The following is a 25,768-nucleotide window of genomic DNA, read 5'->3' as shown; positions in this document are numbered from 1 at the left end:
CGTTGGCCAGATGGGATATCGCCGGCGGCTCTCCTAACCCCCCCCCCCCTCTACTGACTTACAACCAGCAGGACCCCCCTTTAGTATATCCAGCTATAATCATTAAGTACCATCGCTATAGTTCCCTAAAGAACCAGGTTGTATACTTGCTTCCTGCGTAACCAGAGATTGGACATTCAATGTTGATTTGCCTACGAATACTCATTTGCTTTACAAGTGCATTCAAATCATAAATGTCATTAAGTGAACGTTGTATATACCCTTTGCTATATATTAAATATTCGACTTATACATTTGTGTGGACTTGGTTTCATGGTGGGAAAGTGTTCATCATATCTATATCATGTACTGTGTGGCCAGTAGTTAAAGTACATAAAGCGGTAGTGGTTTAATGATACCATACTTATCAATACAGTCAGGGAATTGTACCCCTCAGTTACAATTGGTCCTTCGAGCCGGAGGGTAACTAGTGTAATATTAATATAGTGTTATTAATATTGAAATGGCCTATGATGAACACTCCAAGAAACGGTCCTCCTAACGTAGAACGCCCGCGGCGCAGACGACAGACACCTCAGTACTTAGAGGATTACGCTGTCAGTCAACTACCTAGCCTTCGACAAACGGTAAACGCGGTAAAAGTAGAAAGTAAAATTATGTCTGACCTTAACGAACAGGTTACCCCGACCACAGAGGCCCTAGTGGGTTCTAATGTAACTGACCAAGCTCACGGTGGGGACCAGGAGGGAGCTGACATGCCTTTACCCCCCGCCAATACCGAAGAAGTAGTCCCCGACCAGCCCCGGGAGGAAGACAACCCTACAGAGAGAGAACTCTGCACGGAACAAGATGAGGAGAGCGCCGAGGAGATAGAGCTCCAGGACTCCCCAACGAGTACAGCCAGGAGCGGCTCACCTCTACAACCGTCTTCCCCCAGCGAAGCGGAGAGGATGCTATCACAGGCGTTCCTCGTCAGCCTGACAGCCTCTACCGAACGCGATCGACTCCAGGGTGAACGCGATCGACTTCAGGGTGAACGCGATCGACTCCAGACGCAGCAACGGAGCGAAGAAGAGCGCATACGCCTGGAGATGAGACGCCTTCAGACGGAAGAGAATATGGCAAGAGACCGAGCAGACACCCAGCGCGCCGCTGACGGTGCCCAAAGAGAGGCAGAGCGCGACCTCGCTCTCATCCAGCGCGAAACCGAGCGCGACAGACTACAGGGCGAGCGCGACAGACTACAAGCGCAGCTAATGGAGCAGCTGATCACCAAGGCAACACCCTCTCCCTCCGCCAGGGGTTCAAGGAACTCGTCGAGACAACAGTCAAGGGCAGCATCCCCTAACCGAGCAAGCGACCCTGAACTTGACCAACAGACCAAGCCTATACCCCCCGCAGACCCCCTTCCCCGACCGGTCCAAGCGAGACCCAGCTACAAGGAAGGAGCGGCATACACTGCGGAGAAGCTAAATAAACGACTACAGGATCTAGAGGACCTGATAGAAGAAGAAGAGGGAGAGGAGGAGAACCAAGCCCGACGACAGCACAGTACTCCACCGGACCAGGAGGTCCAGTACAGCCCAGGCTATACCCCCGCGGCGCTGCGCTACAGACCCCCGACTCTATTCACGGGTGAGCATGACGCACGACCAGCCCCGAGGAATAGCACCTGGACCAGCGGGCCATGGTACCCTGCCGGTACCAGCCCACAGAGAGGCGCAAGAGGAGACTCGCCTAGGAGGCCTCTCCCCCAACGCTCGCCGATGTATCAGCCATCCACGGCGTCATACATTGGCACACCGACGTTTCCAGACTTCACCTATGAGAATCGAGCACAGTACACGGAGCTCCGGATGTGCTTAGAGACAATGATGGTGGATGTCGCTGATGAACGCCACAAGTATGCAATATTACTGAAGCACCTGAAAGTACCCCGAGCGCACAATATAGCGCTAGCCTATGCCACCTCTACGACCCCATACACCGCGGCTCTAGCAGCGCTGGACCAGAGATATGGACGTATATGGGATTACGTAATCCAAGAGATAAGGCATATTGAACGCCTACCCCCAGCAACAGACAATCGCTCATTAGACGACCTGTCTATAAAAGTGCAGTCCCTGGTAGGGATGCTGGGAGCGCAACGAGAAAAGGGTATGCACGAGCTATACGCCAACTCTAACGTCGAGAGGATTTTAGAGAAGCTGCCACCCGCCAGACAAGAGCGCTTCAGGCGGCAGAGAGACCACCGTGATCCTAACGGTCCCGAACCATCCCTCCTCGATCTAGCCGACTTCCTGGCGAGAGAAGTCAGCAGCCTACGACTGGATACGTTCGTGCGGAGCACACCAAGCTCCAGAGAGGGACCCAGGAGAATAAACGATGGAAGAAGATCGGTGACTGTCATGCACCAATCAGAATCAGTACCGAGCAGTAAGAACCACAGTACCCCCTCGAGAAAAGAGAAGTGGAAGATGGTGTGCCCGTACTGCGAGAAGGAACACTGGCTGTCACAATGTGACCTGTTCACAAAGATGAATGCAGAAGAAGTGAGTCAATGGATAAAGTCCAACAGGCGCTGTTACCGATGTGCGCGCAGTCACATGGCAGCCGAGTGCCGCCTAAAGAAGAGGTGCAGTCGGTGTGACGGAGCCCACCTAGATGTCCTACACGACAGTAACAGAAGAAAGCCTGCACCTGCACCATCGAGCAGCACAAAGGCAAGTGTCATGTACATTGACCCCGCCAGCAGCAGCGGCGCCCAAGTGCTCTTAAAGGTAGTCCGTGTAACATTGAGCTACCAAGATAATGTCATGGACACTTACGCCGTCCTTGATGACGGGTCAGAGAAGACCCTTCTGCTCGCGTCCGCTGCGGCCCAGCTGGGACTGCGGGGGAGCGAGAACCAAATGACGATTCGGACAATAAGAAGAGATTTAAAGACGATAAAAGGCGAGAATGTCTCCTTCACTATCGCAGCAAGCGGGCAGCCAGAGCGACGCTATAGGATTACAAATGCTTTCACCAGCCAAGAAATAGGACTATCACAGTACACCTACCCCATCGCCAAACTGATGGATAAATATGTGCACCTGCGTCAACTACCTATCCCGCTCATAGACGGCGCCACCCCGACCCAGCTGATAGGCTCCGACCATGCAGACCTCATAGTCCCGATAGACCGGGTCCATACAGGACCCAGAGGCTGTCCTGCAGCAGTCGAGACCCGCCTAGGATGGACACTACAAGGCCCCCTCGCTAAATCTCTCAACCGAACAGCAGCCACTAGCTGCCTCCACTCCAGAGTGACAGAAGAAGACACCACTCTCCTGCAGCATGTCGAGAGGCTATGGACACTAGAGACAATGCCCTTTAAGAACGAAAAGAAAGACATTCGTTCTAAAGAAGACATTTACGCCATAAACCTCCTCGAGCAAGGGACAAAGAGAGTCACAGTCGGCGGAGTGATGAGATACGCAACTCCACTCCTGAGGCGAGAGGGAATGCCCACCTTTCACGCAAAGAAAGACGCTACGGAGCGGTATCTATTGAACACAGAGCGGCGCCTAGCCAAAGACCCAGCTCAAGAGAGTGTGTACCGCGCTGAGATTGAGAAGCTAATCACAGCGGGACACGTGACAAAGATTGACATTAAAGAGGCCGATCAGACGACCGAATCATGGTACGTGCCGCACCACAAGGTCCACCACAACGGCAAGGATCGCATTGTGTTTAACTGCAGCTACCAGATCGGATCCCAAAATCTGAATAAAGAGCTCTTGCCCGGCCCCACACTCGGCCCCTCTCTACTAGGCGTGCTACTACGCTTCCGCCAGGACAAGGTGGCTATCAGCGGGGATATCAAAGGGATGTTCCTGCAGGTGAGACTAGTGGAGGAGGACAAGCCCCTGCTGCGGTTCCTATGGAGAGAGAGGATCGGAGATGAGCACCCCGCCATCTATCAATGGGAAGTCCTCCCTTTCGGAACTACATGCAGCCCGTGCTGTGCTACATTTGCACTACAGAAACACGTCGCAGAGGACCCAGCAGCAGATGAAGAGGTCCGACACAGTGTGAAGAACAGTTTCTACGTGGACAACTGTTTACAAAGCGTTTCGACTCAAGAAGAAGCCGAGGCTCTCCTACTCAAGCTACGCGCCTCTCTGATCAAAGGCGGCTTTGATCTCAGGCAGTGGGCCAGCAGCGACCCGCACGTATTGCGCAACCTCTCCCCCGCGGACAAGGCTGCCAGCAGCGAGACCTGGATGGCGACAATCCCAGGAGAAGCCCAAGAAATGACACTAGGACTAGTCTGGCGCTTCAAAACAGACTCGCTCCACTATAGACACAAACCCCTGACCACGGAGCAGGGAAGGTCGACGGCGATACTGACCACCAGACGGAGTGTGTACAGAACACTCGCCAGACAATATGACCCGTTGGGATGTATTCTACCTTACACCACCAGGGCAAAGATGATTGTACGAGCACTATGGGACAAGGACCAGGGCTGGGACGACCCAATACCCGCACCCCTTGCCTCCACATGGAGAGAGTGGGAGACGGAACTCCGCTCACTCCCAGGCGTCAATATACGCCGCAGCTACTTCCCACCCACAGTGAGGCCAGAGACATGCAAGATGGATCTACACGTCTTCAGCGACGCCTCCGAAGTAGCCTATGGATCAGTGGCCTACTTGCGTGCCCAAGAGAAGGGAGGAGAGATACACACCGCCTTCATCCTGGCTCGCTCAAGAATAGCCCCACGAAAGCAACAACCTATCCCGCGTCTAGAGCTCTGCGCAGCCCTAGCAGGAGCGCATCTAGCCACGTTAATCCAACGTGAACTCACCATTCCGGTGCACAGAACAATCTTGTGGTCAGATTCCACGACAGTACTCACATGGATCAAGTCTGATTCATGCAGATACAAGGTCTTCGTGGGAGTCAGAGTCACAGAGATTCAAGAGTTAACAGAAGCAGCGAGCTGGCGGTATGTGGACACCAAACACAACCCAGCTGACGTCATCACCCGGGGAATGTCCCTAGATGACCTCACCCGTCACAACATCTACAGTGACGGACCAGAGTTCCTCAAGCTCCCGGAAGGAGAGTGGCCTACGCCCACCCCACGGGAGGCGAGTAAAGAGGAGGCTGAGAACAAGAAACCTATGTTCTGTGGACTGAGCACAGTCGCCTCCACAGACCCCAACATAGATGATTGCCTCACCCTACAGAGTGCGCAACTAAAGACATTTCTGTGGCACCACCCAGAGATTCAGCCCACTGCCGACATTTCAGCAGCTGACTACGAAGAAGCAGAACTTCTTCTACTACAACGAGCCCAGAGAGACTCGTTCCCCGACGAGCTAGACTGTCTACAGGGAGGAAAGCCCGTCCCATCAGACAGCAGATTGCTCCACCTGGCACCCGAGAGCGACGCCCATAATCTCATCAGAGTGGGTGGTCGTCTGCGGAGGGCCCCCAATCTACCGGATGGCGTTAAGTACCCGATAGTCTTGAACAGCCGACACAAGGTCACAGAGCTGATCATAAAGAAATACGACGAGGATGTACACCACGCAGGAGCAGAGAGAGTCTTCGCGGAGATCAGACGTCGCTATTGGATACTTCAAGGAAGAGAAGCAGTGCGACGCTTCCAGCGAACCTGTCTAGACTGCCGAAAGTGGCGCGCGCAGCCCAGCATACCCCGGATGGCTGACCTACCTCCCTGTCGCCTCCGACTCGGCGACAAGCCATTCCACTCCACAGGCATGGACTGTTTTGGCCCGTTGTATATAAAGAAAGGAAGAGGAACCGAGAAGCGGTGGGGTATTGTATTCAAATGCATGACCACCAGAGCGATACATATCGAACTCCTTCCAACCATGAGCACAGACTCATTCCTTATGGCCTTCCGAAGATTCACATCACGGAAAGGAAAACCGTCTACATTGTTGTCTGATCACGGGACAAACTTCAAAGGCGGAGAAAGAGAGCTGAGAGAGAGCTTCCAAGCTATGGGCCCAGAACTTAAGACCCACCTCGCTCCATCCCAGATTGACTTCCAGTTTAATCCCCCGAACGCACCCCACTTCGGTGGAACCTGGGAACGAGAAGTACGTTCTATAAAGACAGCCCTGTACGCCGTGCTTGGGGCCCAGACTGTAGCGGAAGAAGTCCTAATGACAGTCCTCACGGAGATCGAGGGAGTATTGAACTCCAAGCCCCTCGGCTACGTCTCCAGTGATATAGCAGATGTCGACCCAGTCACCCCCAACACACTCTTGATGGGGCGGCTGGACCCCGCGCTACCCCAGACAATGTACAGGCCTGAAGAAGCGAACGGCCGAAGAATGTGGAGGTACAGTCAAGTACTAGCTGACAAGTTTTGGAACAGCTTTCTACTCCACTACCTACCATCTCTACAGACCCGCCAGAAGTGGGTAAAAGAGAGAGACAATTTGACAGAAGGAACAGTCGTCATGATTATCGACCAGTCACTACCCAGAGCTATGTGGCCGGCTGGCCGCGTAAGCAAAGTGATCACCGGTGCCGATGGCAAGGTCCGAGCAGCTGAGGTGCTCGTCCAAGGGCGAACTTACACACGACCCGTGGCAAGGCTAATAGAACTGCCCAGACTCCCAGACACTATCGATGACGACCATGACCCCACGACTTTGTGAGTTGACTGACCCTTACAGCGGACCTTGAGTGGTAGACAGTGCGGTTAATCTGTCTCTGCTTAGCTAATTAGGTGGGACTAATTAGGGGGCGGCTGTTGTGAAGGATCAGATTAAACCGAATATATATATTTATTTATGGATATATATTTAATAGTATTTGTATATCGTTTGATATCCCTTGTATATTCCTTGTACATATACACTGAATATCCCTTTAGTCTACTAACAGCCCATAATAGTTTCATTCTCTCATTGGACAAGAACTTGGCGCCAGCAGCCAAGCCCCTTGGTTCAAGTTCAATCGTGCCGACGAACATGTCGTTACTAGCCCGGTTCCGCGTAGGAATACGTCTACCGAAATACGAATGGTACTATTTGTTCACAGCGCATATATATATGGCGCAAGTAAAGTAGAACTTTCTTTTAGTCCCTTAGCCCTTAGTTCTTTACCCTCCAACCTAGTGGCAAGACGTTAAGCCTCACCCACGATACACGTGTGGTGCAGTATGGTCAACTTGGCCTTAAAATGGCATTGAGACATCGTGTGGATTAATAGTTGAATTGTCATAGTTTGGCACTATACCGTCGAGTGGGACGTATTTCTATTAAGTTAATAATAGTCTATTATGTATGGTGCATCGTTCGGTTAGAGTTATACAGTGAGTAGTACCCCCATCGTTTCCTCGCGTTATCTAGAGTCTTAACCAGGCTGGGCAGACCACGTGTGGTGCTTTCATCCGAGGAGTTCTGGGCTAGGACGAGTGGACCTGCACATTGGATTACCTTACCCGGACAACGGCGAGCCCTACACGGCTTGGATTATCTACTTGCTTTCGGTGCTTTGATTTATGCCATGGATAACAGCCAACACTGGTGAGTGTTGGAACTACCCCCCGAGAGGAGTCCAGGTGAGACGGCGCTCTACCCCGAGTGAGGTCGCCTCACGTCTCTTCGTTGTGGACCGGCAGCTACCGTCTACAAGAGGGCCCAAGCATATTCACCTGTGGACCAAGGTTCTGTGGGCACCGTGTTCAGCACTCTGAATTCTCCCAAGAAATCGTTGGCCAGATGGGATATCGCCGGCGGCTCTCCTAACCCCCCCCCCCCCCCCCCCTCTACTGACTTACAACCAACAGGACCCCCCTTTAGTATATCCAGCTATAATCATTAAGTACCATCGCTATAGTTCCCTAAAGAACCAGGTTGTATACTTGCTTCCTGCGTAACCAGAGATTGGACATTCAATGTTGATTTGCCTACGAATACTCATTTGCCTTACAAGTGCATTCAAATCATAAATGTCATTAAGTGAACGTTGTATATACCCTTTGCTATATATTAAATATTCGACTTATACATTTGTGTGGACTTGGTTTCATGGTGGGAAAGTGTTCATCATATCTATATCATGTACTGTGTGGCCAGTAGTTAAAGTACATAAAGCGGTAGTGGTTTAATGATACCATACTTATCAATACAGTCAGGGAATTGTACCCCTCAGTTACAACACCTGTATGTGCAATTTCCTGCAATATAGAGTTCAAGTTCAAGTTCAAGTTCTTTAATAGTTGTCATACAGAAGTACAGAATACTTTCATACAAAATGCTTCTTACTGTTACGCTCCAGAGACTGTGCTAGACAAGATAGTATCAAATAACATAATAACATAATATAGCATGAATTTAGAAGAAGAAAAATGAGGTCACAGTGTTCGGTATAGACATATGTACAATGCTCTGAGTTACCATATAATATACAATACACAATACTATGCAGTGTACTAATGTACAGTACTATCTAGTGCAAAGCAGAAATGGGATGAGGTACAATTTTAGGTACAATTTACAGTAAGGTGTACGAGTTGTAGTGCAATCCTTCATCCATAAATATAAAGTGTGGGGAGTGGGTGCTACAGTGTGTTTGTTTAAAGTGGGTGTGTGCTATAAAGTGTGTGGAGTGGGTGCTACAGTGTGTTTGTTTAAAGTGAGTGTGTGCGTGTGGATGTGTGTGCTATGTGCGTTTGGTGGTTGTTGTTGTGTAGTGTTCATTCATTGTTCGTTTAGCAGCCTGATGGCCTGGGGATAGAAGCTTCTTCTGAGTCTTTCTGTGCTCGCCTTGAGACTCCGGTATCGCTTGCCTGACCGCAGCAGTTCAAAGAGGCAGTTGTTCGGGTGACTGGAGTCTTTAATGATTCTCTTAGCCTTGCCCTTGCAACGCTTGTTGTAAATGTTCTGGAGGGTGGGGAGCCCCCCTCCAATTGTGCGTTCGGCTGAACGTGTCACTCTTTGTAGTCTGCTTCGGTCTTGTGCAATGCTATTCCCAAACCAGGAGGTGATGTTGCCGGTCAAGATGCTCTCTATTGTACATGAGTAGAAGTTCTTAAGGATCTTCTGGCTGACTTGGAACTTCCTTAGGCGCCTGAGGAAGTAGAGGCGTTGTCGTGCCTTCTTCACAACACTGTCAATGTGTGTGGTCCATGTCAAGTCCTCGGATATGTAGGCTCCGAGGTACTTAAAGCTGTTGACTCTCTCAACCGGTGCCCCGTCGATGCTGAGGGGGCTGTAGTCCTTGACCCCCGACCTCCTGAAGTCCACAATCATCTCCTTTGTTTTGCTGACGTTCAGGGAGAGGCTGTTTTCCTGGCACCATCCCGCCAGGACCTTGACCTCTTCCAGGTAGGCCCTCTCGTCGTTGGCAGAGATCAGGCCCACCACCACTGTGTCGTCAGCAAATTTGATGATTGTATTGCTACTCCGCTGAGCCACACAGTCGTGTGTGTACAGGGAGTAGAGGAGGGGACTCAGAACACAGCCCTGGGGGGCCCCTATGTTGAGGGTGATGGATGAGGAGGTGCAGTTGCCTGCTCTCACCACCTGGGGTCTGCCAGTCAGGAAGTCCAAGACCCACTGGCAGAGGTCATAGCCCAAGCCCAGGTCCCTGAGCTTGGCTATGAGTATGGAGGGGACTATGGTATTGAATGCCGAGCTGTAGTCGATGAATAGCATTCTCACATAGTTCCCCTGCCTCTTGTCCAGGTGTGATGCTGCTGTGTGCAGCACATGGGCTATGGCGTCCTCCGTGGACCTGTTGGGGCGGTATGCAAATTGCAGGGGGTCCATGTTGATGGGAAGGGAGGAGCAGATGTAGCCCTTTACTAGGTGAGAGCTACAGGGCGGTAGTCGTTGAGGCAAGCAGGCTTGGATTTTTTGGGTACAGGGATAATAGTGGACTTCTTCAGGCAGGTGGGGATGACAGCCTGTTCTAAGGACAGGTTAAATATGTCAGTGAATACTGGGGCCAGTTGGTCGGCACAGACTTTTAGGACGCGGCCGGGGATGCCGTCCGGACCTGCTGCCTTCCTGATATTCACTTTTTTAAAGGTCCGCCTCACCTCATGCTCTGTTACCCTGAACACTGCGCCTCCATCAGCAGCCGACCCCCCCCCCCCCATTGCCGTGGCTTGTGAGCTGGTGTTGTTATTACCAGCATCAAACCTCGCATAGAAGGTATTGAGGTCATTTGCTAAGGAGATGTCACTGTTCAGTTTGAGGGAGGCGCCTTTGTAGTCTGTCATCGTTTTGAGCCCCTGCCACATAGCTCTAGAGTCAGCTTGTTCAAACTGGAGTTCAATTTTATCCCTGTAGCGCCGTTTGGCCTCTGACACTGTCCTCCTTACGTTGTATCGCGCCACCTTGTGGTCATTCATGTTGCCTGCCACTAGGCCGTCGTTGTATGCTTTGGTGCGCTCTCTCAGAGCTTCACGGATGGATTTGTCTACCCAGGGTTTTTGATTTGGGTAAACTTTCATTTTGGTAGTGGGGATTGTTTCTTCCACCCTAGTACAAACATAGTCCAGCACTGTTTCCGTGTAGACATTAATGTTATCTGTGTCGCGGAACACATTCCAGTCTGTGTAGTGAAACACGGACCGGAGCATCTCCTCTGACGTCAAATCCCATTTCTGCACCTCTCGCGAGACTACAGGAGTACTTTTAATTCTCTGTTTGTACTTTGGTGAAAGAAAGATGGACGCGTGATCTGATTTACCAAAGCCACTATCAGAATGAGCCTTGTAGCCACCTTTAAATTGCGTGTAACAGTGATCTAGGATGTTACCGCCTCTGGTGTTGCAAGTCACATGCTGATAGAAGTCAGGCAATACCTTTCTCAGATTGGCGCTATTGAAATCTCCCAGCACTAAAATGGCGGCGTTAACATTCGCCACTTGTATTCTATTTACCTCGTCGTGGAGTCTGGAGAGCGCAACCTTGTTGCTGGCTTGCGGTGGAATATACACTCCGATCAGGACGATCGCCGTTAACTCCCTCGGGAGGAAGAAAGGACGACACTTGATGGTTATATATTCCAGTTCTGGGGAGCAGTGGTTGGATAATTCCTTCACGTTAGTTGGATCGCTCCAATTTTTGTTAAACATGAAGGCAATACCTCCTCCACGTTGTTTACCGGACTCTGCTGATGTCCGATCCTTGCGATGGATAAAGAAGTGATCTGCCGGTTGAATTGCGTGGTCTGGAACCTCCGGTGTGAGCCATGTTTCGGTGAAGCAGAGGACGTTGCAGTCCCTAACGTCTCTTTGATATTGAATCCTTGCTCGGATGTCATCCAGTTTATTGTCAATTGATTGTACATTGGCTAGCAATATACTGGGCAGTGGTGTACGGTGGCGTCTGGATCTCAGCCTGTTACGGATCCCAGCCCTCTTCCCACGCCGTTTGGTTCCCCTGTTCCTGGGATCAAGGAACAAAGGATCTGGTCCTACTCTCCGGAGAATTTCTTCAGGCCATTGTTGCGGTTCGGAAAGCTGGTCCAGTGAGTAATCTAGTTGGTAAGTTTCCCGTAATCCAATGTCTATGAGTGACTGACGGTCATACACGTTAGATGCACCAACAGTTGGTACAAACAAAACTCTAAAAACTATAAATATTAACAAAAGTAAGCACAGTCTCGACGGAGCGTACAGACTCAGTTTATATTGCAGTATGATAGCCAATTACTATAATAATAATAATAATAATAATAATAATAATAATAATAATAATAATAATAATAATAATAATAATAATAATAATAATAATAATAATAATAATAATAATAATAATAATAATAATAATAATAATAATAATAATAATAATAATAATATATTAATTAGGGATGTCCCGATCGCGTTTATTTTTTTTGATTTTGAGTATCTGCCGATACCGATCTTTCCCGATCCGATCTTTCACATTAATAACCAATTTGACGCATTTTTGTCAGAAACTGGCGGAGCTAGACAAGCCCCTCCGTTCACATCCCCAGCAGCAGTAGCAACAAAAACAATAACAACCATTCTTAAATCATGACCACGTCAACATCATGAAAGATTCACTGCGAGGGCTCTTTTAGCTAACGCTAGCTAGGCACGTAGAGCACAGTAGCATCACTTCACTGTCTGCCGAGCTAGCGTTGGATACCAAGCAAGCTAACATTGACTTTAAAGCCAGCACTAGCTAATGGTTAGGTAACGCAAACGCTATAGCTGCAAGGTAGCTCATATATTGACGCTATCATATAGCCCCAGTCGAGCGCGGCGGCTCGCATCACCATACGAGAAATATTCAGTTTCAATCTGTTTGCGCATTTAGTATACAGTCACAGTGTTCGACTTACGTAATGATTTGCTCCATTTGTGTGTGAAACGCCGACGAATAATCCTCACAAAGCGAATGTTATCCAATATCCAGGTGAACTTTCTTCATTCAAACGAGGCATTCAAAACAGCTGTTTTCGCACCAGCCGCCTCCCCCATTCCTTTGCTTGTTCTAGTCACATTGCATGCGCTCATGCTCTGGGGGAGGGACCATGGGAGGCAGTTGATCAAACCATTAAAATGTGGAGGGCGGGGGGGGTCACAATCTTTGGAAACTTAAAAACTCGCTATTAAGTGTCATTGCATATTATTAATTTGATTGAAATTACGTAGTTATGGTTACATATATATTGGTTGGGGACATATCATATTTTTCATATAATCAAAAAGTGGGGGTGCAGTTCAATTGTGGGGGTGCAGCTGCTACACATGCTCCATTGGTCAGGTGCCTATGAGCGTATACAGTGTGTGTGTTGTGTGTGTGCTCATGTGTGCTTGTGTGTGGAGAGTTCAGTGTTCAAGACTCTGATGGCCTGGGGGAAGAAGCTGAGCCGAAGTCTCTCTGTCCTAGTTCTGGTGTTCGCAGGCGTTTGCCTGACCGCAGCAGCTTGAACAGGCTGTTGTTGGGGTGATGAGGGTCTTTCCTTATTCTGCAGGCTCTGGATTTGCACCTCTTGTTATATAAGGCCTGCAGGGTGGTAGTGCAATACCCGTGGTACGCTCAGCTGAGCGCATCACTCTCTGTAGGGCCTTCTTGTCCTGTGCCGTGCTGTTTCCATACCAGGCAGTGATGTTTCCAGTCAAGATGCTCTCTACAGCTCCGGAGTAGAAGGACTGGAGTATCTTTCCCGATATTCTGAACTTCCTTAACTGTCTCAGGTGGTAGAGGCGCTGCTTTGCCTTCTTTACGACTGAGACTATGTGTATTGTCCATGTCAGGTCCTCTGAGATGTGGACCCCCAGGTACTTGAAGCTGCTCATCCTGTCCACGATAGCCCTGTTTATTCTCAGTGGTGTGTGTGTCCCCTGCTGTGTTCTCCTAAAATCCACGATCAGCTCCTTGGTTTTACCAATGTTCAGGAGCAGGATGTTGTCCTGGCACCAGTGTTCCAGTACCTCAACCTCCTCCCGGTAGGCCTTCTCGTCGTTGTCAGAGATCAGCCCCACCACCACTGTGTCATCCGCAAACTTCACTATGGAGTTGGAGCTGAACTTGGCCACACAATCATGTGTGTATAGTGAATACAGCAGGGGGCTCAGAACACAGCCCTGGGGGGACCCGATACTCAGAGTGATGGTGTTGGAGGTCTGACCCCCCACCCTGACCGCCTGGGGCCTTCCACTCAGAAAGTCCAGTATCCAGGCGCTCAGAGCAGGGCTCAGACCCAGGTCGATCAGCTTGTCCACCAGTCTGGTGGGGACTATGGTGTTGAACGCTGAGCAATAGTCAATGAACAACAGTCTCACATAGCCCCCCTTCTGGCAGTCTAGGTGAGAGAGGGTGCTGTGTAGTACTTGGGAGACCGCATCGTCAGTGGACCTGTTTGGCCTGTATGCAAATTGCATAGGGTCCATATCACTGGGGAGGGAGGCACAAATGTAATCCTTAACCAGCCTCTCAAAACACTTCATGACCACAGAGGTGAGTGCCACCGGTCTGCAGTCATTGAGACCTGTTGGGGAGGATTACTTTGGTACCGGTAATATACTGGACACCTTGAAACAGGCAGGGACCACAGACTCAGCCAGGGATAGATTAAATATGATGGTGCACACAGGGACTAGCTGGTTAGCACAGGACTTAAGTATGCGTCCTGTTATCCCATCTGGGCCAGCTGCCTTTCTGGTGTTCACCCGCATATATGCTCTTCTCACACTGTGTTCCGTCAATGAGAGAGTGCCCCCCCCCCCCCCCCCCCCCCCGCGGATGACCCCCCCCCCCCCCCCCTCCACGACAGCCGGCGAGTCAGTGACGTCGCTAGCCGGTGAGCTAGCGTTGCCACTGTCTGCCCCAAACCGTGCATGGTGAATGAGCGCTATACCAGCAGCCAGCCATAATGAAACTTCACCAGTTTGGATTTCCCTGTTTAAGCCTTTCACTGCCGCACTACCAAACGGTTAACCCTTTCACTGCGACATTACAGAAGGTTAACCCTTTCACTACCACACTACCTCACACTGTGGTGTGATAGTAAAGGGTTAACCTTCTTTAGTGTCGTAGTGAAAGGGTTAATTGCCAGTACAGGAGCTGGTAGAGGCTTGGTTGTAAAGGCTGCCCCCTGCCTGATCGCCTCATTAAAGAGCCATACAACAGTTTGACACACACAGGACGCCAATCCATCACAGCTAGGCCACTTCTGATGGGGAGGGAGCACCTCAGGGGGAGGCTGCAGTGGCTGGGAAGAGAGGAGAGAGATGGGGGGGGGGGGAAAACACAGAAGGACCCGTGTGGAACTGAGCTGTCGTCTGCTGCGTCTGGAACCCCTGAGGCGCAGAGAGCCGGATCCAGATCCAGTTGCCAGGCTAACACGTCCCGTAAACTCATGAGCAAGGCAATTAGCGGGAGCCCCCTGCGGATAACACACTCCTTCTCCCAGTGATTATTTTTCTCACTTGCATCCTCTTCTACGTATCTCTCTCTCTCTTTTTCCCCTCCTCTTTCTCTCCCTTCTCTCTTTAAATATATTTTTTTACCTTCTCTGTCTTTTTTGCCATGGCTTAATTCCCGGGATGGCTTTCTTTTATATATATATATATAATTCAGCCGTCAACACATTTCAGGAGCCGGTTGACGGTGCGGGGAGCTTTCCCCATGTACGGTTGTGTGCGTGTGGTCTGTTATTGTTAAAACAGGCCTGGTTAGTTTACTCGAATTACCTCTCCGGGAAAATGAAATGAAATACAATGTCATTTGGAGGGCCAATTAACAAGATTTTCACTGAATCTATAGTGTGGGTGGGTGGTTTCTGAGACAGTTTGTAATCTAATTGTCAAATGTCTAATCATTGTTGGAGAGACAGTGTGCTATGCGGTGAGTTAGCACCGCTACGTTAGCTAAACCTTAGCTAGCATGTACAATAGTGCTGTATCTACCGTATATATATATATTTATTCGTACTGTATATATATATATCTATCCACATCTGTCTGTACATACCGTACATGCATATAATCCTTTTTACAGATCTGTAGATACTATATCCATATCTGTACATATCCCTTACCTACTCTTACTAATTATGCTCACTGTACATATTAATACTACAACTCTGTATATACATCTGATTAGCACTATTTAATTAGTATGAATTTATATATTTTATACACAGTTTAATCACCTGTACATTGTATATTGCTATTACACTTTACTGTTACATTTGAACTCTGGTTGGATGCCAAACTTCTTTTCGCTGTACTGTACTTGTGCTGTATAATGACAATACATTTTAATAAAATATAATCGTATTGTGGGCCAGAACTTGGATAACAAAACTGAGAGGTGAATAGGTACAGTAAGTAAGCATCTTTTTACGCTCCCCGGAAATATAACCCTCTGGAAGATAATAAGACAGCTACAGCTCTGCCAACTAAGTCAAGTCAGATTCTGTAAAGATTTTGCTAAGAATAATTGCCTTCACTTCCTGAAAGAAAGAAAGAAAGATCGAGAGAAAGAAAGAGCGAAAGAAAGTAACTCACTAGATCACAAAGCATAACAGGGTTTGTCACCTGACCTGATTATATCCTTCAATCAATACAGCTGCATTCCATCCACTAATACAGCTGCATTCCATCCACTAAACCTAACTAAACCCATTACACCAAAGAGTCACACAGCCACTCACTATGTTAATGTCACCTCTCTCACCTAAAACCACACTATTCAATCAAGGACACACCACACCACATCAACAGGCCTGGCTGAGAGGGAGAGGGAGACCAGAGCGGTTCAGTACCGGACCGACAAAAATTTTACGCCATAAATAGATCAATACAGTCCATATTAATTAATGAAGCTGTTATGTTGAGACAATGAACACACAACCGTGTAGTTTCATAACTTTATTCGACTGACGTTTACGTTACATAACACAACCCTTCCTGGAGTGCTACCCACGCCCCTCTCTTAAAGGCACAGTAGCCTACAGTGTAACTGCTAGTGTGTCACAACCTACACGTAGCATAACAGGACATAACAGAAGCATCCCCCCCCCCCAAATGTAGCCAAGAGTAAAGATCCTAACCCTATCAAAACAGCAGTCAAAGTGTATATGTTCAGCACTACGTTTGTTTACCAATGATTTTATGTGTTATTAGTGAAATTATGAGTTGCAATCTGATGAAAAATGGCGGAGTAGAATTCATTCAGGGTTTTTGCTGCCCTGTCAAGGGCGCCTGGTGGTACTAAATCCAGATTGAACTCTGCCATTGGAAAGATGAGATTAGGCCCGATTCAAAGATGTGTGACTTGGCCATAATAAGGTAATTTATAGGCCTGATATTCTATATTTGTAACGCTCTGGGTTCTCTGGCTGCTGCCTGAGAACCGTACACCATTCTGACACTTGTCACTTGTCTCCCCTGTCACTAATTGTCTGTGTTCTCTGATTCGTTGTCACTGTGGTGCGTGTGGAATGTCTGGAATGTGTACCTATGTAACCCCTGTCTTCCCTGTGTTTTATCGTCGGTTCTTCACACTACCTCCAGCTCGGTACACGGCGGTACCCGTGTACGGACTCGGACGTTCCTGCTCCAGATCGTCTTGACTAGTTGTTCATTTCTTTGTGCTATTTCAGTAGACGCTCGGCGTCATTGCCTATTCTCTTTTGCTCAGGTGTATTGTTCCAACATGAAAAGGAACCACTGATAGACGAGCAATCACTCTCTGCCTCCTTTATTCCTCTACTACTGGGACCTTGCCACTCACCGTAACATATATTCATATTTCAAATTGCATGTGTCCGGATGGCAAAATTCAGTACTGTATCTACAAAAAAATCATCTGCCCTTTATTCATTTGCTTAGATTTCGTGTACACTTGATCTCAAGAAGGTGCTGAATGAGCTGCATTTTTGGTTCATTACAATTGACTCAAGCCTAGTAACAGACACAATATTTCTGACACTGGGAATACATTCCCTGAGAATACAGTCCCTAGATACAAAGAACATGCAAATGGACCTTGTAGAAATGGAGCAATCTTTCATTTACTTAGGTATGTATTTTCAGGTGAATTTTCTGAAAATATGGCTAGGGTTTAAGAGGTTAAATAAATACAGGGAGGGAAAGAGAGAACATCAGAAAGAGAGCGAGAGAGAGTAAGTGAGAGAGAGATAAAGAGAGAATGGGAGATAAAGATAGTGGGGGAGTGTGTGTGTGGGGGGGGAGGGGTGTAACTGACTACCCAGGGCCCCAAGCTGGGGGAGGCCCCTCGAGAAGGTCTGGACTAAAATATTCCAAAGGTCTTTAACTAAAAGGTGGTGGATCAGTTGCGGCTGGGGAGGGGAAGGGGGGGCCCAGATACACACCACGTGCACAGGACCCAGAATCTGTCACTATATGCTCCCTGTGGGGCGAGAAATGGTTAAATGAATACAGACAGACGGAAAGAGAGAGAGATGGAAGAAGATGGGGAAAATAGTGGAAGGGGAGAGGTGACGGTGGGGTCGGGGGTTGGTCAGGTGGAAGCAAGAAAGGGTTAAATTAATCCTGATGCCAACAGAACCAGCGTGTGAGAGAGAGAGGTAGTGAACGCTGCCCCCCTCCCTCCGGGACGACAGCCGACCATGGAGGCACAGAGAGCACCTTCTTTCCCCGGTGCTGCTGCATGCGCTGCCATATTAATACCGTAAATCCTCTAATAGTGGAGGGAACTCGAATAAAGGACGGGCCTCTTATAATGGCCGGGGGTTTGATACATGGAGACAAATAAAGGCTGGCTTACAATATAAGGTCGCAAAAAAAAGTTTATTTTTTTATTTTTCGTGCTGTGATATAGAATGAGATAAACTCTTGCCAATGCAAATCAAGTGCTGCCTCCCGCTACACTGACTACCGTACATTAACGTTTCCCTCGCGTTAGCATTAGCTTTAGCTAACGTTGTTGTCATATGTAGATCTGTGGTGTCAGCTGGATGTTAACGTTCGCTATCTATATGGCGTTGGCAGGCGAGGCTGGCGTTGTCCAGTTGACACATTACAGATCATGATGCTATGATGATAGCGTTAGCTAAAGCTATTGCCTGCATGTTATCAACAAGATAGTAGTCGAGAAGGTACTGATAGTATAAAACTGAGTTCTTTGGATTGATATGATGAGCCAGCTAGACAAATATTCAGGAGACGAAGGTGAAGCCAATCGATGGTATTTATTGACAGGAACACACAGAGAACGAGGAACAGTCCTGGAGATCACAGCCCTCCATGGGGGCTGCAAGGCTCCAGAATGATGACACAATCATGGCTTAAATACTATGTGGGTTCCAAATTTAGCAAGCCACTGGTTAATAAATAGATGATCAGACAGGCTTGGTCGTATATGGTAGTAGTCTAAGGATTAATCTGGTTTGCTCCTCATAGAATAAACCTGGCCTGTGCCTGGATACAGCAATGCATTACGTCACACAGGTCACACAGGTCATCAGGTCAATGTATTTCTATTCCTAAGTGCCTGCCTGGCTTGGCCTCCTGGCACATTCCAGGGACCTCTGCACCCATGGTGACCAGAGGAGCTGGATATAAAATATTAGACTTTAATGAACTGAATATACCTATCAACCCCTCTTTTGACATGAATTAAATATGTCAACACAACAGTTCACTAATGGACCATACCTGTTGATTATCAACCATTAAACACTTCATAAGAAAACTAAACAACAGTTAGAGAGGTGAGAGAGAGAGAAGAGGGGGCGGAGCGAGAGAGGGAGAGAGAAAAGAGAGAGAGAGAGACACAGATTTGCAACTTTCAAAATAATTTCACCTAACCCTGAACCCCCCTTACTCAGGTGCACCCCTTCCGTTTGGATGCATTCCTTCCCTTACTTAGGATACACCTCCACCCAAAAGGTTTAGGTAGATCATACGTCGAACCAACCAGCCTTGGCTGCCTTGCATTCGCCCACAGACCCCATACCCCCAATAGAGGTGCATGCAGGACTCCCTTCCCAGGCCAAAGTTCTCCTTTTTGAACGAGATGTCCCCGTTCCAGAGTGCAGCTCTAAGGCAAGATGTCTTTCTGGTGGTCTGCCTCAGTGTCTTTGAGCTGTCTTCTCCGCCTCTCCCCAGCTGGTACCCCGTCTCTTCAGCTCTGCCTCAGTGTCCCTCCTACTGCTGTTCGTCCTGTTCTCGTCGTAGATGATCTGTACCAGGCTGCTGTGTTTGGCCTCGCTGGGTGGAGGAGATATGGGGCGTTAGCTGCCTCCTCCTCCAGCCTGTAGGTTGGTCTCCACAAAGGACGACGAGGGCCGTCTGCTGGTGGTCTGAGTCTTGGACGTCTGAGCCTTTCTGACCAGCACAGACTGCCTGCCGACCTCCCTCTTTGCCACAGCTGATTCTGAAGACGCGCCACAGACAGCTGCTAGTGAATGTCTGGATCTTCTTGCAACGTCTTCTTTGCCATTCTCCATGTTTCCTTTCCTTCTGATGTCAGGAGTTCTCGTTTTGTTACGGAGGAAAAAGCACCAGCGGTCCTTCTTCTGTGTTCTTGGTCTGTCAGCTGGCCCAAATCAATCCCAGCGTGTCTCCATTTGATAGTATAAAACTGAGTTATTTGGATTGATATGATGAGCCAGCTAGACAGATATTCAGGAGATGAAGGTGAAGTCAATCGATGGTATTTATTGACAGGAACACACAGAGAACGAGGAACAGTCCTGGAGACCACAGCCCTCCCTGGGGGCTGCAAGGCTCCAGAATGATGACACAATCATGGCTTAAATACTATGTGGGTTCCAAATTTTGCGAGCCACTGGTTAATAAATAGATGATCAGACAGGCTTGGTCGTATATGGTAGTAGTCTAAGGATGAATCTGGTTTGCTCATCATAGTATAAACCTGGCCTGTGCATGGATACAGCCATGCATTAGGTCACACAGGTCACACAGGTCATCAGGTCAATGTATTTCTATACATATAAATGAACAAATTTTTTTTAGACCAATGGACGGATCAAATTAATAAGAACTTCAAAACGCGCAGAACGGCAATATAAACACACGTCAGGGCAATGGTGTAAGAATGTGTAATAATACATAACGCTGGAAGGCTGCCCTCGGAAAAGAAACAGGCGGCGACAGTGGCTCAGGAGGTAGAGCGGTCTTCTGGTATTCGGAAGGTTCCCGGTTCGATTTCCGCTCCTCCCGGGGGCAGCGTGTCGAAGTGTTCTTGAGCAAGACACTTAACCCCTAATTGCTCCCGCTGAGCAGATTGGCACCTTGCATGGTTGCTTCCGCCGTCGGTGTGTCAATGGGTCTATTACGTTACCATTGACTGAAGGAGTGCTCGTTGTCTTGTCAATGTAACATAATTAGGAGATGGTAGCCAACAAAAGATATTTAATTATAATTACCATGGTTTGTAATCAAAAGAGTCACATAAAATAATGACAAACAAAACACAGAACTGTACAAACGGGATCAGCATCTCACACAGGGGAGAACAGAACAGTTATACACAAGGGGATGACGAGACAAGACACACATGGGCTGATTACAAATGGATACACCTGAGAGGGAAACGATAAGGACTACAAGACCAGGACAGAGACTACAACTAGACATAACACATCACACACTGGGAACACCTGATCAGGGTACAAACACACCCACATGTAACATGGTCAAATGTGAGGAACAAAATATTGTAAAGCGCGTTGGATAAAAGCGCTATAAAAAAAAATGCACCAAAGAATGCAGCAAACACACGCTGCTGCGGGTTACGGCAATAACCACCTCGTGAGAAGGCAGTGTCTTCTCTCTCCGCTGTTTGACGATGAGCTTAGGCTAATGGATTCAAAGAGAAACTCTCTTTATTGTCATGAAAGCCATGAATAAATTGCGTGGTGAGTCAGCGGCTCTGCACGGGTGCTAAACAAAGATTCCTCTTGACTTTAGAGTATGTCTCACGTCAACAGAAACGAGAGGTTAAACCATCCATCACTCTGCCAGGCTATTTTGGTTAATGTTCTTTTTCTCTCCTTCTTCTTCTTCTTCTTCTTCTTCTTCTTCTTCTTCTTCTTCTTCTTCTTCTTCTTCTTCTTCTTCTTCTTCTTCTTCTTCTTCTTCTTCTTCTTCTTCTTCTTCTTCTTCTTCTTCTTCTTCTTCTTCTTCTTCTCCTCCTTCATTCTCCTTCATTCTCCTATTTCTAAGTGCCAGGAGCCAATGAGTGTGTTAGTTAGTGCAGCGGAGCGCTACTGCATGTTAAATAAGAAACAGGTGACATGCTAACTAGGCACTTATATATGTTGTAACAGACTCTAGGGTGTTATGAGCTGTCACCAGATTGGAATTAACAAAACACCCACAGCACAAGGCAGAAGCAAGTTTAACAGCAGTTTTATTGCTGTTTATGGGAAAAGGAGAGGTTAGAGAAATCGTCAGCCAGTCCGTAATGCAAGAGAATCGTCTTGGTCCGTTAGCGTTAGCGGGGTTCGGTACACAGAGAGCGGTTCTCATACGTGCAGGATCCGGGAGAAGAGACGTCAGACAAGCAGGGGTCGATACACATGCGGGTTCTCAGACGATCAGGGGTTATAGAACACAGCAGGGTCCTCCTTCCAAAAGCAGATAAACACAGCATTGGTCACACAGACAATAATCTTCTTCCTCTTCTCACTCTTACTCATGTCCTCTCTTTCCGTACAGGTTTCGCCTCAGCTACTCCAATGATTCTGTATCTCTGTCTCCATTTTCTATACTGCTTGATTGACAGGTGATTGCGCTCACCTGCCTCAGATGCGTCTGGCACAGGTGTGCTTCATCTGCGCTGATGCGCTCTGCCCTTGCGGGAGTCTCTCCGGAACTCCTAATATGGGCATATGCCCCAGTACCTTGGCCGACACATAGCGGCCGTCTATTACCACGCCAGCCGGTCTGCCACAATGTATTCAGTACTTGAGTAATTGTACTTTGTTACAATACTTAAGTACTGTTTTTGCGGGGATTTGTACTTTACTCAAGTATTATTAGGTTTGTATACTTGTACTTTTACTCAATTATATTTCAGAGAAGAAAAACATACTTTTTACTCCTTACATTTAAAATGCAGACCTACAAAGTACAAAGTATAAATCGTGCAGGTCCAACCATTTTAATTAGTATATTTGTTTTTCTGGCCGAACTAAGGTTAACATTATTAATCCTTTGGCCGCAATTAATTTAAAAACAGCCAATCAAATCCCCATCAATGGAAAATGAACCCGCCCATACCCATGCTGATTGGTCCTTTTGCAAGACTAGAAAGTGGGGATATTTAACATTTAAAAGTAGAAACTTTTTTACTTTTACTCAAGTGTGACTTTTACTTGAGTACGATTTTGAGACGGTACCCATACTTTCACTTAAGTATAATTTCTGGGTACTTTTTACACCCCTGGATGTATTTAAAGGTAACATAAAGATAACATTTTAATAAAAATAATAATACATCCACAGAGCTTTTAGAAAGGTGCAGTATAATTAAGCAATAATACACAAGAACCAGTGGAATATCAGGAATATTGCCACAGCTGTGATGCGCAAATGAATAAAGGCATCACATTCCTGATATTCCACTGGTTCAAGTGTATTATTGCTTTTATACAGCAAATTGCACCCTCTGGAAAAACATAGGATGGATACAGACAATTCTAGGGTATTTTATATCGATGTCAGTTAACTTGGCGTAGAAATATAGTTCCTGAAGATGTATTTTTGCTATGGAATTTCAAATGGAGTAGGCTATCAACCAGCTTGGCATCGCAAACGCATGACGTATTAGTCTAATTTAACGTACCTGTTAACTATAAACAAGTGGAAAGATATAGAGGACGGGCCTATATCTAACGGTATTCATTCATTCAACAGCATTATTAGACATGCCAATCCAACAAAAGATGAGCTGGACGTGGTGGAGAAAAGCCACAATTAATCCTTCAACACCACCAAGTCAACGGCCTGGGCATTCAACTGGAACTGTCCGAGGTGCTGATGACTTTTTCCGACTCCCGCTTGCATTAGACTCCTCTATAACAGTTATCTATCCACTAGTTTATAGTTAACGGGTACGTTAAATCAAACGTAACGTTGTCCGCGGAGTAGGTCATGTTGACAGTTTCCGTTTGACGAAGGGCAGTTGAAACTTTCTACAACATTCTAAAGCCAGCGCAGTGGTATATTCATGGTGATTTAACTGTGAGTGTATCATGAATGCAAAGGTTGGGAACAACAACACTGGATACGAGCTGATTATGGGAAAGCATGGAATCGGCAGCATGAATGAAAATGGTGAAAGATTTGCCAACGCCTGTGCGAACTACAACCTGGTCATAGGAGCAGGGTGCGATCCACGAGGGGAGCTCGGTCCGCTATAGCTCCCCTAGATCAGACATCAGCTCCCCTGCAAACTTGACTTGCGATTTTTTGGGGGGTCTCTAAATTACTGAAAATAAATGCTACTTTTGCCATGCATTTCTAATTTTTCTGTAATTTTCTGTATCATCATCGTGTATAACAATAAACGTATGCTATTTTGGATGTATGATTAATGATTTGCGCACTAATTCACACGTAATATGGCAACATGCATGCTATTCTTGCAATTACCATTCGGAGCGCGGCGGCGCTGCAGCCTGAACGCACGCACGGCACACATCAAACTTGACCCACTTTGTATGTAACCTGTGCTGTGGCTGTGACTTGTTGACACAGACAGTGATCGTTTTGACAGCCAGTAAAATGTCAGTCGAGAAAATAATGCTTGGGACCAGGAGTATTTCATATTGTTAGTAAGTCAGGAGTCTGAGAGATAATCATCTCTATCTAACTAAATAGATACTTTTTTTTATCATGGAATGTGCTGTGGAAGCCCAGCCCAGACCGTCCAGACGGCCGGACGGTAAGTGAGTTGTCTACTCTAACTCTACTCTACCTACTACAGGCTACAGACTAGTAACGTCTGCGATTACACAGTCCGACTCCTGAGCACTCCTCGCTGAGAGGCGCGCCGCGCACCGCGCACCCCCCCCCCCCCCCCCCCCCCCCCCGACGCGGCTCACCCAAAGATCATGCTATGGTTCGCACACTGCATAGGAGGGACAGTTTACCCCCACAAACCCGTTCACAAAGCCACATGGATATCACCTGACCACACCACAGAAAACCAAATAGATCATATATGTATAAACAGGAAGTTCAGACGTTCCCTCCTGGATGTACGAGTGAAGAGGGGGGCAGATGCGGGGTCAGATCATCACCTGGCCGCAAAACTCCAACTCAAGCTGAAGCGCTGTAACAGCCCCACTGACAACAGAGCAAAGTACAACATCCAGCTTTTCCAGGACATAGGAACAACGGAACTATACCAAATCACCCTACAGAACAGGTTCCAAGCCCTGCAAGAACAAGCTCAAAAACCAGTGGAAGAGCACTGCAACAACCTGAAAACAGTATGGAAGGAGACATGCCTAGAAACGGTAGGGAGAAATAAAACAAGCCACAAACCCTGGATATCCACTGAAACACTGAAAAGAATAGAGGAGAGGAGGGCAAAAAAAGACACAATAAACAAATGCAAAACTCGAGCAAAAAAAGGGAGCAGCTCACAGAGACTACGAAGTAGCAAACAAGGAGGTGAAGAAAAGCATCAAATGCGACAAACAGAAATACATAGAAGACTTGGCGCAAGAAGCAGAGGAAGCAGTGGGAAAGAATAACCTCAAGGAACTCTACCTGACCACCAAGAAACTAACCGGGAGGTTTAGACAGACAAACACACAAATCCGTGACAAACAAGGACGACTCCTCACCACCAAGGAAGAACAACACCAAAGGTGGACTGAGCACTTTAGGGAGCTCCTCAACAGAGAGCCCCCTGTCCAAGAGGTGGAGATTCCGCCAGCTGCACACATGCTGGAGATCAACTGTGCCCCCCCAACAAGATATGAGGTGAAAAAGGCCATCAATGCATTGCGACGTGGCAAGGCAGCAGGGCCAGATGACATTCCAGCAGAGGCTTTAAAGGCAGACGTTGAAACCTCAGCCACCATGCTACACCAGCTGATCAAAAGGGTCTGGGAGAAAGAAGGAAATGTACCAACAGACTGGAAGGACGGGCTCATTGCTCTTATACCCAAGAAAGGAGACCTTAAGAACTGCAACAACTATCGTGGGATTATGTTGCTCTCAACACCAGGCAAAGTGTTCAACCGCATTATCTTGGACAGACTGCGAAAA

Source organism: Notolepis coatsorum (assembly GCF_963971535.1).
Source record: "Notolepis coatsorum genome assembly, chromosome: 2".
NCBI classification, from domain to species: Eukaryota; Metazoa; Chordata; class Actinopteri; order Aulopiformes; family Paralepididae; genus Notolepis; species Notolepis coatsorum.
Note: the sequence above shows the minus strand (reverse complement) of the source record.